This window comes from Oryctolagus cuniculus, chromosome 12 (assembly GCF_051225735.1).
Source record: "Oryctolagus cuniculus isolate XC-2025 breed Fujian yellow rabbit chromosome 12, ASM5122573v1, whole genome shotgun sequence".
NCBI lineage: Eukaryota > Metazoa > Chordata > Mammalia > Lagomorpha > Leporidae > Oryctolagus > Oryctolagus cuniculus.
In genome coordinates this window covers 24,071,117-24,088,157 of record NC_142878.1, presented here as the reverse complement: position 1 = coordinate 24,088,157, position 17,041 = coordinate 24,071,117, and the positions used below count along the sequence as shown (strand labels likewise).

Sequence of the window (17,041 nt, the reverse complement as noted above, 5' to 3'; positions counted from 1 at the left end):
CCGCCCACCATACTGTTGGGCAATGTGTAGAGGGGAAAGAAAGCAGAACTCCTTTCTTCCTTATGTTGACTGGAGATATGCTTCCATGGAACATTCCTCCACGATTCCCTCTCCTCACAGGGAGTGGCTCCATCTAAGAAATCCAGTCCCCATTACGGAACACAACCCTTCAGGCATCTGGAGAAGGTAATGAGCCCCTCCTAGAACTGGCTGTTGTGGTTCAGTAAATCCTGCCTGGGAGCTCTTTTGATGACAGTACTAACCCTGCGATTCTAGGTTAAACTTGCAATTTTTGTCTTAAAAAAAAAAGCAAATAAATGAACAGGATTCACAGTCTTTTCTTTCCTCTGGGGAAAAAGACAGCACATTGGTCATAGCTACTGCTTAGATTAATGGTTCCCAACCCTCTAAGTGCATTGGAATTACCTGGGCAGCTATGGAACATCACGATGCTTAGGCCAGACTCAAGAGCATTGAAATGAAATCTCTGGGGAGGGAGTCCAGCAGCATTCACTCAGACTCCGTAGATAGTTCCAACATGCCTTCATGCTTGAAAACCACTCAGAGGAGGTGGAGAGCTCTACAAATGGATGCAGACATTTCAAAAGTCTTGCACCAAGATAAACTTTTTTTTATTCCATTTTTCCATGACCTTTCTGAGGTACCCTTGCATGTGCGGGCAGGTCAGGGGAAGAAAGTTGAGTTTGGGAGTGGGTAAAATGATTGGTGGTTGAGGGGAGGGACAGGAGGACTCTCGATGGGACTCAGAGCTGAGCCCAAAGTGGGAAGTGATATCAAAGGATCCCATTCAGAGCACATAAAAAGAGTAGCAAGGATCTCTCCCTCCCTCCCTCTCTCCCTCTTCCCTCTCTCCCTCTCTCCCTCTCTCCCTCCCTTCCCTCTCTTCCTCCCCTCCCCTCCCTCTCTGCTTCTCCCCATCCCTCCCCCTCTCTTTCCCTCCCCCTACCTCTTCTCCCCTTCCGACTCTCTCCATTTCCCCCTCCACCTCTCCCCACCTCTCTCCCCTCTCCCCCTCCTGTTCTCCACCTCCCCCTCCCCATCTCCCTCTCTCTCTTTCTTCAGTGCTTAGTACAAAGCAGGAGTTGGACAAGAGCTGTGTTCAATAGATAAATGTGGCGTCTTGTTTTCTTTCACAGCACTCATTAGAATTACGTCTGCCTCCCCTGCCTGATAGAAAGCTTCACATCTCACTTTTTGTCCAGTTCAAAGGTACTTCAAAAAGTTCATGGAAAAATTCTAAAAGATAAATTAATTTTGGTGCAAAAACATTTTTGGAATCTATGCACAGTTTTTTCATGAAAGATTTTCCATGAACTTTTTGAAGATACTTCTATGCAAGGATTTCAATATTCTTTGTGTGAAACTTATTTTTATCCTACTTTCCACTACTTTTTTGAAGTCCCCTCAGATGTCCCCAGCGTCCGTGGCTCACAGTTGAGGCATGATGAATAAGTAAATACTTCTTTCTTGTATCTCATACAACGTCCACTCTCATACTAACTCTAGTAGACATTGAACTGACTGACATTAATCCAAAGCAATGAAAAATATCTTTAGAAATTGCAATGCTATGAGCTTCCATTATTGCTTATTTCACTCAGTGATATTTGGCAATTTCCTCAAATGTACAGCAGCATCAGTAATGTGCTCTACAGTGGGCAGAACAGTAATAAAATTAGTGTGAATATGAATTAAAAAAAAAAAAAACCCTTGCAGCAGGAGAAACCACAGAGCACTAAATGATAGTGCCCAGAGAAGGATCGTTTCCTGCTGCTCCCTGCCCCATGATGGATGTCCAGAAAAAAACAAGGGGGAAAGCCACACTTGAAGGAAAGATGGGAAGGCACGATGACTCAGTAGGATTCCAGAAGTGAAAGACAAAGAAGTGCTTTAAGAGATGGGTTCTGCTGTCCAAAACCACGTGCTTAAGCCAGGTCCTCCGAGAAGGACGGCAGGACTTGGGCTCCTAACACACAGGGAAAGTTCTGAAAATGGAGGTTGGCCTGAGTTAAAGGCTAACAGTCCACACACGCAGTCATGAAGTCAGCAAGTCCCTCACACAAACAGGCCTTGTCCCCTTCTACTATGGAGGACAAGAGTCAACCACAGGTCAGAAGGACGAGAGAGACTAGGTATTACACAAGAAAACTCCAGATGAGTATTTAGCAATTTTTTTTACCCTTTGGTAAGCATTGTTCACTCCCTCTTAAGGCTTACATTTAATAGAAAATGAAACAAAAATACTTTGCTTTTGTCCAGCTGAAGTTCATGGGGCAATTTAAACTTATTTCCACATTTGGTTCTCACAAAATAATGTGAATTTCTTCTTGGAATTACCCCACATCTTTCAACCTTTCCTTTCTGAATCTATCTTCTTGCAGGCATTTTACAATTTCTGAATAAAGATTACAATCTGAAAACTAAAATATAAACACTAAATCTTAAAATACCTATACATCTTTTATAGTAACTGGTAAATTGGGAAAGGATTTCGATGAAAACAATGACTTTACATGCAGTAAGAAGGACCTTACAATTATTTGTAAATTGTTATAGGGCAGTGCTGTCGTGTTGCGGGTAAAACCACTGTCTGCAGTGCCGGCATCCCATATGGCCGCCGGTTCAAGTCCCAGCTGTTCCACTTCTGATCCAGCTCTCTGCTGTGGCCTGAGAAAGCAGTTGAGGATGGCCTAAGCCTTTGGGCCCTTCCACTCGTGTGGGAGACCCAATGGAAGCTCCTGGCTCCTGACTTCAGATCAGTCCTGCTCCAGCCGTCATGGTCACTCAAGGAGCGAACCAGCAGATGGAAGATCTCTCTCTGTCTCTGCCTTTACCTTTCTGTAATTCTGCCTTCCAAATAAATAAATAAAATATTTTTTAAAAAATGGTATATGTTAAAAATGAAGGGTTTTATCTACTAGATGTGAAAACCTTGTTTCAAACTGCGTGAAATTAAAGCAGTAAGCTCCTGGCCCCAGTACAGATACACTTACACCTATCAACAGAACAGAATGAGTCCAAGGACAGATGTGCTGACACTAATACTGTTGTTTAGGTGTAATGATCACCAACACAATGACACTAGGCGGTGCCCACCTCAGTTCCAGCATCACACATAGACGGTTCCCATGAATCCTCATGACAGGGGAGAGAAGCAGAGCTGGTGCAGCGAGCCCTCTGACCCCCAGGATCTGTGCTCTTTATGAAAATACGCTAGACCCTTCATTTTGTGCCAGCTATATTTAAAATATTTCTAGAAAGGGTACCAGGACTTTGGGCATTGGGAACCAGGAATGTTAACGATTCTGCCCTGACAACACCATAAGCAAGGATAAGCGGCTCTGGGGAGAATAGGGAGTGACAGGTGCTTGCTGAGGCTGGAGAGATGGACAGCTAGGAACCCAGAGAGGAAAGAGGCTGTAAGAGGGCACTCCAAACCATTCATGGAAAATGCAATTAAAAGGTAAGTTTGACTAAAGCAGAAAAACAAAAGAAATCCATGCATTTTTTTCATAATATGCATTTCCCTGAACTTCATGAAGTTCCCTTATATGCATAGATTTCAAAATTATATATGTATTATAAGTTTGTATTTTTATATGTATATCTTAAGAAACATGGATTTTATTCTTATAATAATCATAATCAAAATAATTTAAATCAGGAAGTTCCCTAATCTGATTTGCATTTCAGAAAAATTCTAAGTCCAAAAACATGAAAGAGTAAAAGTTAAAAAAAATTAGTTTCAAAGACCACAGTTGAAGTTACAAAGAAAAGCAAAGTTCCTAGGTACGAAACTCAGAGGGAACTGAACACAGCAGTGGTAAATACCTCGGCTGATGCAACACCCAGAAGGGGGCGGGGAAGGGGTGGAATTTTGTCCCAGTTCAGAGCCTTCAATGTAATTGATCTCTGATGGAACGTGGGCCTGGGAGAAGCAGGCATTGAAGCTAAGAGCCTGTGAAGAGCTTTTCCCTCAGTAACCGTACCCCTTCTCTCCTGATGGAGGATATCACTCAAGCAAAGCTTCTCTCTGATCCTCACAGCATCATTGTTTTTCTGGAACATTCCTTATAGCATATGAATATGCTATTTCTTCTCATATCTGAAGAATCCTTTCTTGGGCCTCAATACCCCTGCCAGCTAACATTCCATTTCACAGTTTCTCTTTGCAACTAAAATGTCTCAAAAAAAAAGTTGCCTCTACTTAGCATCTCCATTTTGTCTCTTACCAAGTCCCAATAACCTTGTGAAACCCATGATAATCAGCTCACCTGAGATCTTTTAGCATCTCCAGAATAATTAATCATTCTTTTTCTTGGGTACATGTCTTTACTTGGCTTAAAAAATACCACATCCTCTTGGTTTCCCTCCTAATTCACTGGTCATCTCTTCTTGGTATCCACTGTAAATTCTTTCTTTTCTCTTTCACTATGCTGGAGAGCTCTATTTCTCTTCATTTCCATCCTTACTTTCAACTTAGATGAATTCTCCCAGAATAATGACTTTAAATACCAAGAATTAGTTATAGTCTCCCAAGAAGCAGAAGCCAAAATAAGAGATGTGTAAGAGGTATGTATGCTCAGTGCTATGGTTGTGATAGGATTTGGTCCTGAAACTCAAGCACATATCTAAATCCCAAAGTCATAAGTCAGTACCACCAAAAAGGTGAACACTTAACCAAATCATGGGGTTCAGGAGGTGAGTGTAGTGGGAGGTCCTGGGTCACTGTGGGGCATGTCCTTGGAAGCCAGCTCTCATGAAAGGGTGATTATAAACGCCTGACTTGGGTCCAGCCACTCTCCCCACTCCCTGACTCTCCAAGTAGTGCTTCCTCCCCAAGTGCTCTGTCATTGTCATCTGCCACCTTCACAGAAGCCAAACCAATGGAGCTGCCCAGTCTTGGACTTGAACCTCCTAAATCATGAGCCAAGGTACTTTGTTGGAGTACTGAAAACCTAATATACCAGGAAGCACGAGCTGGCAAAGAGAGCCTTCAGATTAAGATAACATCTAAAGGGGCCGGCGCTGTGGCACAGAGGGTTAAAGCCCTGGCCTGAAGCACCAGCATCCCATATGGACGTCAGTTCTAGTCCTGTTCTAGTCCTGGCTGCTCCACTTCTGATCCAGCTCTCTGCTATGGCCTGGGAAAGCAATACAAGATGGCCCAAGTCCTTGGGCCCTGCACCCACGTGGGAGTCCCAGAAGAAGCTCCTGGCTCCTAGCTTCAGATCAGTGCAGCTCTAGCTGTTGCAGCCAGTTGGGGAGTGAACCAGCAGATGGAAGACCCCCCCCCGCCTCTCTCTGTAACTCTTTCAAGTAAATAAAATAAATCTTTTTTTTTTTTTTAAAGATAACAGCTAAGAAAAGGAGGAAGCAGGGGATTTGGATACAGAGCGTCTCAGGGTTTAATCTACAAGATATCAAAACCTAACAACTTGCATGAAATTAATGTAGTAAGCTTGGCACTAGTAGAGATATACATACACCTATCAACAGAACAGAATGAGTCCAAGAACACAGAACATGGGTTCTCATAGCGGGAGCTCAGTCCTCACTGTGGCAGTGTTGGAAAGTACTGGGACCTTCCTGAGATGGGGTCTCATGGGAGATCCTTAGGTCATTGGGGTGCTGCTGTTGGCAGGAACTAAGGTAGTTCTCATGGGACCCTGAGTTGGTTCTCATGAAAGCAAGTTCCATAAAAGAGAGCCTGACCCCCGAGTCACTCCCTGGCTTCCTGTCTTCTGGTGTGACGTCTCTGCTGAGAGCACGCTTCACTGCATGCATTGCTGCTGTTGTAATGCCATCCGCCAGGAGCCCTCCCCAGGCCTGAGCTGGTGCCAGGGACAAGCCCTTGATAAAGTCAACCAGCCTCAGGAATTTTGTTGCAGTAGCAGAAAACTGACTGATAAAGAACAGCAAAGATGAATGTAATAGAACACAAAGAAAAAAATGTAAAGGATTCTTTTTTCCCAGAAAAGTTACTTCCTTGAAATGAATAACACAATCAATAACATTTTGGTAAGATTTGTCCATCTTAAAAAGAAGATGGGGGCTGGTGCTGTGGTATAGAGGGTAAAGCCGCTGCCTACAGTGCTGGCATCCCATATGGGCACCGGTTTGAGTCTCGGGGGCTCTACTTTCAATCCAGCTCTCTGCTGTGGCCTGGGAAAGCAGTAGAAGATGGCCCAAGTCCTTGGGCCCCTGCACTCACGTGGGAGACCCCAGGAGGCTCCTGGCTCCTGGAGTCAGATCAGTGTAGATCTGGCCATTGTGGCCAATTGGGGAGTGAACCGGTGGATGGAGGACCTCTCTCTCTCTCTCTGCCTCTCCTTCTCTCTCTGTGTAGCTCTGACTTTCAAATAAATAAATTTTTAAGAAAAGGAAGATGGTTCAAGTGAGAATATTGGGAAGGAAATGAGGCAGAGATGGAACTACAGTAGTCTGCAGAGTAGATAAATGCCGTCATCCTCACTGCCGTCACTGCCTTCCTGAACTTGTACTTGTTCCCCCAGGGTCCAGTCTGCTGCACACCTGTGATATTTTTCTACACAGCAACTGCAATGATCTCATTTTTCACTTTGCATTTTAAGCCAATTTAAGACTTACAGAAAAGTGGCAATGAAGAGTTCACACATATTCTTCACCCAGCTTCTCCTAATGTTAACCTCTTGTGTGATCGTAACAGAATCACCACAGCTAGGACATGAACCCTGGTACAATACTATCAGCTCACCTGCAGAGCTGAAGCAGTCTCACCTGCTGTATCCCAGGGTTCTGCTCCAGGTTTGGATCCTGGCCCCACATTGCCTTTGGTCATTCCCTTTTCTTAGTCTCCACGTCTGTGAAAGCTCCTAAATCTTTCCTTCCCTTTCATGACCTTGACACTTGTGAATAACACTGAGCAGCTGATGAAGGAAATTTTATCAGAGAGAAAGAAAAAAAATTAAGAATGATTTTATATCCATAAATTTGAAATCTTGGATTCATGAATAATTCCTAGAAAAGCAAAACTAGTCCATGTAGACTCAAAAATAAACCTGGAATAGGCCTACGGCTGCAAAGGCGTTAAAATGTACTCTCCAAAAAGCAAAACAAACATTAGATACCGTCCATTTCGTAGCGAATTCTAGCAAACCTCTGAGAAACATATAAACTCAACATTTTACAAGCTGCTCCAATGGAGAACCAAAGAGCACAACTCTTCAGTCTTCCATTACGAAGAGAATAAATGCTGAGTGCTAACCCCAGACTAGGGCAGTATGAGAAAAGATGAATATAGGACAGTTCTCTTATGAATATAGGAGCCTGGTTCTTGCCAATGTACGTGGTTAAAAAAAATACACTCTCCAGCCATTTAGGAAACACATTCAATAAAAGGTGACACTTACAGTTTTCTAAATAATCTTTTCCCAAGCTAGAAATGCACAACTTCCTTCACTTGATAAAGATCATCTACCAAAATCCACGATGAATCATTCGGAGCATTTCCTTGAGAAAAAAAAAAGAAAAAGATGCTAAGCATTTAGGCACTGGACATTTCACTGGGAATCCAAGGGAAAAAAAGGACATGCTTCCTGGCAGAAAAGAAAGAAAACTGGTCTTACTCATAAATGCTATCATTCTCTTCCCGTGAATTCAAGAGAATCTATGCATAAGTTACTTGAATGAAGAAATTCACCAATTTTAAAAAAGATGAAACAAACCTGATCTGGTGACTGAATAAGAAAAGAAGGAACTAAGACTGACATCTCGTTCTCTGGCTAGGTAAGACGTGGAATGTGGTGCCATTTAGTCAGATTGCTAATTCTGGAGGAAAGTGGGCCCAGGGCTAGGGTAGAGCCAGAACCGGTGCATAGCTTCTCTAACGGGCCCTAAACACTCCTGGAGATATAAGGAAATGGAGAAAAACATTCTTGTCAGAATTTCCATTACAGAGATTACCATATTACAAGGAATAATCTTGTGAGACTCTTGAGACAGGGGTCAGACCCTATTTCCATCAAAGGAACATGCTAGAACAAGTCACAGTTTACCAGACTAATCCCTAGGGAGAGAGGCACTAGCCAGCCACATGTTTTTTGGTTTCTGTTTTTTGTTTTTGACAGGCGAAGTTAGACAGTGAAAGAGAGAGACAGACAGAGAGAAAGGTCTTCCTTCGTTGGTTCACTCCCCAAATGGCTGCTATGGCCGGTGTGCTGCGTCGATCCAAAGCCAGGAGCCAGGTGCTTCCTCCTGGTCTCCCATGTGGATGCAGGGCCCAAGCACTTGGGCCATCCTCCACTGCCTTCCCGGGCCACAGAGAGAGCTGGACTGGAAGAGGAGCTGCTGGGACAGAGACCAGTGCCCCAAATGGGACTAGAACCCAGAGTGCCGGTGCTGCAGACGGAGGATTAGCCAAGTGAGCCGCGGCACTGGCCTAGCCACATGGTTTTGTTTCTCCAAATGGTGTATCCACGTTTGGGACTTGATATGGTCAGGAACATAGAGGAGAAGAAGCTTCCTCTCTAAATAAATTTTGATAGAGCAGGGTGGAGGCAAATCAATACCTCCCTGGGAGGCCTACATGTTTCAGCCTCCCACTGGTGGCAGAAGTCAATGAGGTCAGCTCAGTGAGTGTCAAGTGAGACTAGACGAGTTTTCAAAATGTTCATGGAAAATGCATATTATGAAAAAACTGTGCATGGGTTTCAAAATTGTTTTGCACCAAATTAAGTTTATCTTTAATTTTTTTCCATAAACTTTTTGAAGTACCCGTGTATGTGTCTCGAACTTAGGAATGCATTTTTGACAGTGATCTGCATGTGGAGGGGAGATGAGATCGTAGGCATGGATGGCTCAGGTAGGAAAGGCATCAAAAGTGAATTGTGCAAAGATGAGCTCCAAGAATGCAATGCTAAGAAACTGAGAATGTGTGGCCAGAGAGGAGGAAGAAAGCTAAGGGAAGAAGAGAGAGAAAGTTAGATTCCATTCATCGGTTTACTGCCCAAATGACTGCAATGGTCAGGATTGGACCAGACCAAAGCCAGGAGCTGAGAACTTAACCCAGGTCTCTCGTGTGGGTGGCAGGGACCCAGTTAGTCGAGACATCATCTACTGCCTCCAGGGGTGTGCATTGGCAGGAAGCTGGAGTTAGGAGCCAGCACCAGGAATCAAACCCAGGTACTCTGATGTGGGACACAAGCATCTTAACCACTAAGCTAAATAGCTGCTCCCATATGTCAGGATTTTGAGTGAACCCAGGAAAAGAAAGAAGCCCGGGGAGAAAATGTGTAACAGTAACAAATAATAGCAGAATTGAAAGTGCTGTAAAACCACACAGGAAATTAATCCAGTTTATGCTTTTTTTTTAAAAAAAAAGATTTATTCATTTATTTGAAAGTCAGAGTTACACAGAGATAGAAGGAGAGGCAGAGAGAGATCTTCCATTTACTGGTTCACTCCCCAATTGGCCGCAGTGGCCAGAGCTGAGCTGATCCAAAGACAGGAGCCAGGAGCCTCTTCTAGGTCTCCATTGTGGGTATAGGGGCCCAAGGACTTGAGCCATCTTCCACTGCTTTCCCAGGCCATAGCAGAGACCTGGATCAGAAGTGGAGCAGCCAGCCACATCTCAAACTGGCACCCATATGGGATGCCAGCACCACAGGCAGCGAATTTACCTGCTACATCACAGTGCCGGCCCACAGTTTATCTGTTATTCTTATTGATCTTGGTGATCTTAAGGCACCAAGAATTTCCCTGATACATTGTTTCCTGGACTCACTTATTCATTCCTATTTAGTGAAAGTAAACTGTGCAGGATCTGTTCCCATCTCTCTTCCCTTCTCTTCTCCTAGTTAGCCAAATTCAATTCTCTCTTGATTGTTTCCGGAGCTTCCAAGACTCTGCATGGTCTCACTAAATAAGCTTCTTTTTTTAGTTAATTCTTAGACCACTTGCATTCATCATTCTATTCCTGCTTACATAAAATAGTTTTTCTGAGATTATGGTCTTCCATTTCTCCTAGATTTCCCCCAGTGCTTTGTAGTCATTAGATACCTAGAAAGAATCTACGTGCTTGCTCATTTGCTTATCCTATATAATCCCATTTCAGACTTCTCAAAGTCAACTCTATTCAACACCCTCTCAAATCACCTACATCCTTTGTAAAGACCTTTCTACTCAATTGAATGTTTTCTTCACTAAATTATGATATATGGTCCCAGTTCTTTTACTATATTCATCCATTCATGACTACCAACTTTTCAACACCTACTAAATGTTCTTTATTCCATCAAGGAACTTAAAACCTTACAAGAAAGATAAATCATAGAATTAAATAATTATAATATACAAGGCAGAAAATACCAGAAGAATGAGTAAAAGTCTGGAGGAAAAAAATCACCCTTGGCTTGATTGAGCTGGGAAGGCTTCATGGAAAAGGTGGTATTTAAGTGGAGCCCCAAAAGGTAGAAGGATTTCAATAAACAAAGATAGGTTTTCGATCTGGGGGGTTATGAACATGACCATGAGAATCGTGGCAGGAAAGCACAGATAAAATTCAGGAAATGATGCATAGGTTTGCTTAGTGGAAGAAAATCCACCAGGGATGGGAAGACAGAGATGAGAATACTGACAGTTAACTCTGAATACGTGTTACAAGCCAGGCAGCCTGCAGAGCACCTAATGGCCATCATGTCATTGAATCTTCACAAAAACTAAAGCACACATACCATTCTATTTCCCAAATAATACATAAGGAAACCCACACCCAGCAAGATCAAAGGATTGGCCCAACACTGCACAGGAAGAAGTGGCTGAGCTGGAATTTGGACCCAGCAAGCCTTACGTCTGAGCCATAAGCTGTGCTGTATTGCCAGGGAAGGCGGAGAGACTACATCAAAGAGAAGGGATCCAGGAAGGAACTCGGTCATGGATGTGAAACAAACAATGAGTTTCATGAAGCGAGTCTTTTTTATTTATTTATTTATTTATTTATTTATTTATTTATTTTTTGACAGGCAGAGTGAACAGTGAGAGAGAGAGACAGAGAGAAAGGTCTTCCTTTGCCGTTGGTTCACCCTCCAATGGCTGCCACGGCCAGCGCGCTGCGGCCGGCGCACCGCGCTGATCCGATGGCAGGAGCCAGGTACTTATCCTGGTCTCCCATGGGGTGCAGGGCCCAAGCACTTGGGCCATCCTCCACTGCACTCCCTGGCCACAGCAGAGAGCTGGCCTGGAAGAGGGGCAACCGGGACAGAATCCGGCGCCCCGCCCGGGACTAGAACCCGGTGTGCCGGCGCCGCAAGGTGGAGGATTAGCCTAGTGAGCCGCGGCGCCGGCCGCGAGTCTTTTGATAGTTATAAATCCTTCCAAGAAGTGGGATACACAGCAGACTCATAGAATGGCAGATGTCCTAAACAGCACTCTGGCCCCAGAATCAGCCCTTAAGGCATTCAGATCTGGCTGAAGAGCCCATGAGAGTATTTTAGGCATCGAAAGCCAAGACACTCTGGCAAAAAAAAAAAAAAAAAAAAAAAAAAAAAAAAAAAAAACAACACCAAACACCTAAATGAAAGATCTCTGTGAGTGAGATCCCAGTAGAAAGAACGGGCCATCAAAGAAGGAGGTACCTTTCTCTGAAGGGAGGAGAGAACCCTCCATAGTCTTTGCAACTCATGCCAAGAGCCTAGGGAGATTACTGACACCATAAACAAGAGTGTCAATTTGTTAAGTCAACAACAGGAGTCACTGTGCACTTACTCCTCATGTAGGATCTCTGTCCTAAATGTGCTGAACATTGTGATTTAATGCTATAACTAGTACTTAAACAGTATTTTACACTTTGTGTTTCTGTGTGGGTGCAAACTGTTGAAAGCTTTACTTAATACATGCTAAATTGATCTTCTGTATATAAAGATAATTGAAAATGAATCTTGATGTGGATAGAATGGGAGAGGGAGCGGGAGAGGGGAGGGTTGCGGGTGGGAGGGAAGTTATGAGGGGGAAAAAGCCATTGTAATCCATAAGCTGTACTTTAATAAATAAAAGTTAAAAAATAAATAAATAAATAAATTTTAAAAACTACTGAAAAAAAAAATCCTTCCAAGAATCCAGGGTGGGTGCTTGGCCTTGTAGTTAAGACAGAGGACCCGAGTTTGACATGCAGCTCTGGCTCCTGACTCCAGCTACTTGTTAAAGCAGACCTTGGGAGGCAGCAGTGATGGGTCAAGTCAGTGGGTTCCTGCCACCATATGGGAAATATATATTGAGCTGCCAACTCGAGGCATTGGCCTGACCCAGTCTCAGTCATTGTGGCCATTTGGGGAGTAGATCAATGGATGGATGATGTCTCTCTCTCACTCTGTAACTCTGTCTTCCAAGTAAATAAATACATCTTTTTTTTAAAAAAACAACCCTATCTCTTCCATTGAGGAACAATTTTTTTTTTCATACTATTCGTTGTACTCTTTTACCTAGCGTAGGGTTAACTACAGGATCAGTAAGTAAACTGAAAATAGATCTTTGTGAAAATTAAGAGAAGGAACAGAAGAGAGAGGAGGAAGAAGGCTTGGGGCATGGAGCACTCTGGAATTCCTGTCTGGGAGCTGTCTGGTGCCACCTCTCAGTCCAGCCTGAGCCCCAGAAGCTTCCAGAGCACACGCTGGGGAGGTGAGCTCCATTACAGGCTGACGAGCAGAGGGGACACCGAGCAGCCAAGCACGTGTTAGACATCCTCTGTGCCAGGCAGTTCCAGCTTGCTCTCCAGATCCACTCTCTGCCTTTTCTCACCTGTTTGTGCCCTAGGAAGCTGACCTCTGTGCACAGCATCAAACCTGTTTCCATGCGCAATGACTTCCAGTTGCGTTGGGCCAATGGGAAGGACTGGCAGGAATTCAGGGGTAGGTAGGAAAAAGAGGGCAGGATGCCATCTCCCCCAGCTCCCTCATGTGTGCTGCAGGCTGGAAGCGTCTGCATGTTTCCTTCAAAGGCAAGAGCTTCTCTCTGGAAGCTTCTCCTACAACTACAGCTTCAACCACAGACCAGCTCCATCTCCACAAACTCCAATGACCACTGCTTGCCCTTGTAGGACTAAGAAAGGTATTGCAAGTTCTTGGGAATATTTCAATATCCTGTTATTTTACTTTCACGTCTTTATCAACAATCCACAAACTCAAACTAATGGAATACAGTCTCCACCTTAAACAGGTCCAATTAGCATCACTACTGGACACAAGCAGCAGAACTGGGAACCGGGAGTGAGTGTCAAGATGGAGATGATGGAAAGTGCTTCTCAGAAGGTGCCACTGGTGTCCTCAAACTCAACGTACCTAAAGCTGAATTCATTATCGTGGTCCCCTTATCCAAACTGCTTCCTCACATAGACTTCTCCACCTTTCACTGTTTATAGAATGCTTCCTACATGCTGGGAACTCTGCTAGACAGCAGGGATTTACAGATGTCAAGAGCAATGTTCCATCTCCCTATGGTTCACTTCCAGTGTGCAGAGACACATAGCTGATCATAAAATTATATAATACGTGCTTTATTTAATAGTAGGGACTGCAATGCTGGCAAAGTATAGGGAAAGAATCCAGGTTGGAATAGAAGCCGGAAGGCTTCTCTAAGCAGGTCGTATTTGAGCTGTACCTTAAAGAATACATTAGCTTCCAGCAGCAGAGGAAGTAAGAGTGTAAGAACATTCTAGAGAGGTAGCATGTGCCGAGAATGGAGGCCTGGGTGTACACAGAACGTTCAGGAAATGAAAAACTGTTCTGGATGGTTGGACAGCAGGATAAATGGTGACTGGGCAGGTACCCCAGGGAGAGGGCTGGAGAGGTTAGGCAAAGACAGGAGTAACAAGAAAACTAATGAAAGAAATGTGGGCTTGGCGACAGCATGAAAGGTGTTAGGTGTCATAAAAAGATGTTTGACAATTACGAAAACCCTGATTGTGAAACAGTATTCTTCTCACGTCTGGCGAACCACAGCAGAGCTTCCCACCTGTGTGAGGGGAAAGGCCCTGAACAGGAGGCAGAAAACAAGGAAGGAAGGAATGGCTGTGGAGTTTCTCACTGAGGTCTCTGGTAGAGCCTGCAGCCCTGAGAAAGGGGGCTTTTGCATTGCCACAATCTAGAGCTCTAAAAGATAAAGAGTTCAGTGTGTACCCTGAACCCTAATGGAGACAGAACAATTGGAGAATCCGCATTGCCTGGCCTCCCAGCTAGAACTTTCCTAATTCAAAAGCCAGAGACACAAGACTCCATCTGGGGATGGATAGGAGTAGAAAAGTTCTAATAAGAGCAGCAGGTACTTTCCTGTGTTAGGACTTTAGCCACCAGGGGGACTTCAGCTGGCCAGGGAACAAGACCTCCGGACAGGATCTAGCCACGTACCTTAAGGAAGAACAAATGATATGAAACTGTTCTCACAGATTTCTTTCTTTTGTATTTATGTATGTCTAATTAGGCAATCACAAATTACTCTGAAAGGCTGTGAACCTCAATAGACATGGAATACCCGTGCTGAAGCTGCCCAATAGCACCTCCTAAAAATAAACAACGGAGAAACGTAATGTTGGCCCCGGCACCTTTCTCCATGTTTCATTTCATTTAACCAAAGGTACTAATTCATGGAAAATACTATCTAATTGCAAAGTTGTTTGGGGTCAAAGAAGTCGTACTTCTTTCAGCTAAACCTTACTGCCAGAGTTGCTTTTTTCAAGTGAAAATTATAAAGGTTATTACTTTGGGCTCAGCTCCTGTGCTGAGGCCCAGTGGAGTCACTCGTGCTAAAGTCTACACCACTGGGCTGAAAGCAAGCTGCTTATCTGAGCTGCCAAGAAATCAGGATTAGAGAGCTAACAGACGAATTTCCCAGCCAGCCTTTCAATGAACATGATAACAAAATTCCTTCTGCCTTAATCCTTATAGGACACAGGTAAATGAAGTGATCTGTTGTTAACCAAGCAGTTGTTTTCCTATTGTTTTGTCTCCCTGTTCCGTGTGACAAGGAAAGTAACTTTGAAATGACCGACCTGCCTTTTTTGTTGTTGTTGTTATAAAACCAACGTCCTCTGCTTGACTCACTGGAATCCACATTGTATTCTATGGTATGAAGTGTTACCTGAATCTAAAATCAAAAATAAAATTTAAGACCTTTGCTGTGTTGTCAGTTTGTCCATTGACATGTTTAATTTTTTATGGCTGTTAATTTGGGCTTCAGTGTCTATCAGTAAATGATTTAAAGAAGTATTTTAAGCAGATTTGTATCTACTGTAGGTCAGGCTTAAATGACCACATTAAATGAGCTAGCTGGATTCTTAGCTTTAGCCAAGGTTCTGACTATTTGCTAGGTCTTCTACTCTTTCTGCTTCTATCACCTTGAAATCTAGAAGGCTGACAAAGAGTCACTGAATTTTGCATGGAATTTCAGAGAATACGTGCCTAGATCACGCTTCAGGCAGCATCTACTGCCTGTCCTGGCTCCTTGGCCTTGCCTCAGTTCTCTCCTCACCTGAGTGATATTTAAACATCTTAGCAAAAAATAATTTGTTTGCAAAATTATTAAATTCCGACTTAGAGGTGGGCATTGTTGTAGAGCAGGCTAAGTAGCCACTTGAGATTCCTGCATCCCATATCAGACTGCTGGTTTGAGTTTTGGCTACTCTGTTTCTGATCCAGCTCCCTGCTAATGTGCATGGGAAGCAGTGGATAATGGCTTAAGTGTTTTTTGAGTCCCTGCCACCCACATGGGATATGTGGATGGAGTTTCTGGCTCCTGGCTTCAACCTGGCCCAGACCTAGCTGTTTAGGTCATTTGGGGAGTGAACCAACAGATGAAATATCTTTCCTCCTGTCCCCTGACCCCATTTCTCTGCCTTTCAGATAGTCTTTTTAAGAATGTACACTTGGGGCTGGCATTGTAGCACGGTGACCTACGCTGCTGCCTACAATGCTGGCATCCCATATCAGAGCACCAGTTCAAGGCCCAGCTGTTCCACTTCCAATCCATCTTCCTGCTAATGTGCCTGGGAAAGCATTCAAAGATGGCCCAAGCACTTGGGCCCCTTCCACTCATGTGGCGATATGGATGGAGCTTCAGGCTCTTGGCTTTGGTCTGGACCAGCCTTGGCCATTGCAGCATTTGGGGAGTGCATCAGCAGATGGAAGGAATATCGATCTCTCTCACTTTCCTTCTTTCAAATAAATAAATAAATCTTTAATAAAAATAAAAATGCAGCCTTAATGCAGCATGATCCCACATTCAGGTGTTTTTAATGGACTGATGCTACTCTAATTATTTTGCCTTACAAGCATCCTAGAATTTCAAAACTGAATTTTGAAAAGTCATGGCCATAACTGAGGTTGCCTTAAGAGACCTACCCATTTCTTTTTTATTTATTTATTTATTTTTTGACAGGCAGAGTGGACAGTGAGAGAGAGAGACAGAGACAAAGGCCTTTCATTGCCATTGGTTCACCCTCCAATGGCCGTCGCGGCTGGCGCGCTGCGGCCGGCGCACCGCGCTGATCTGATGGCAGGAGCCAGGTGCTTCCTCCTGGTCTCCCATGGGGTGCAGGGCCCAAACACTTGGGCCATCCTCCACTGCACTCCCTGGCCACAGCAGAGAGCTGGCCTGGAAGAGGGGCAACCGGGACAGAATCCGGCGCCCCGACCGGGACTAGAACCCGGTGTGCCGGCGCCGCTAGGCGGAGGATTAGCCTGTTGAGCTGCGGCGCCAGCGACCTACCCATTTCTGTTTCTGTTTTCCAATTTTGAAAACAATAGTGATGGGAAGAGATGAAAACAGGACAACAGTTAGCCCAAATGCAAATGTTTCTGTGAAATGAAGAAAAAAAGTCATTATCTCTAGGAAGAGGCCACTCAACAGGGCTCATAGCTTAGAGAGTAGAATTATAGGCCTGATTTCATCCTCTACTCACTCCTTCAGTCAAAAAAGTAGCTTCAGCAAGATTGCAAACCAGTGTTAAGTCAGCTCAGCCCATAAGAATCATCTGCCCTCCCTCTAGGTATCTACT

At 44.1% G+C, this 17,041-nt stretch overlaps 1 long non-coding RNA gene across 23 annotated transcripts in view; it reads right to left on the bottom strand.

The window, feature by feature from the left end:
* The window catches only part of LOC149122980 (uncharacterized), a 115,603-nt gene that overhangs the window by 94,137 nt on the left and 4,425 nt on the right, over window positions 1–17,041 (bottom strand). For 14 of the 23 annotated variants that reach the window (XR_016217829.1, XR_016217840.1, XR_016217845.1 and 11 more), the window contains 2 exons: window positions 7,413–7,512; window positions 427–580 (listed from right to left, as the gene is read on the bottom strand). This is a non-coding gene — a long non-coding RNA (uncharacterized LOC149122980). Of the gene's footprint in view, window positions 1–426; window positions 581–6,780; window positions 6,930–7,412; window positions 7,513–15,037; window positions 15,127–16,752; window positions 16,842–17,041 lie in introns of all 23 variants that reach the window. The other 9 variants (XR_016217842.1, XR_016217841.1, XR_016217847.1 and 6 more) reach the window with 4 other exon arrangements.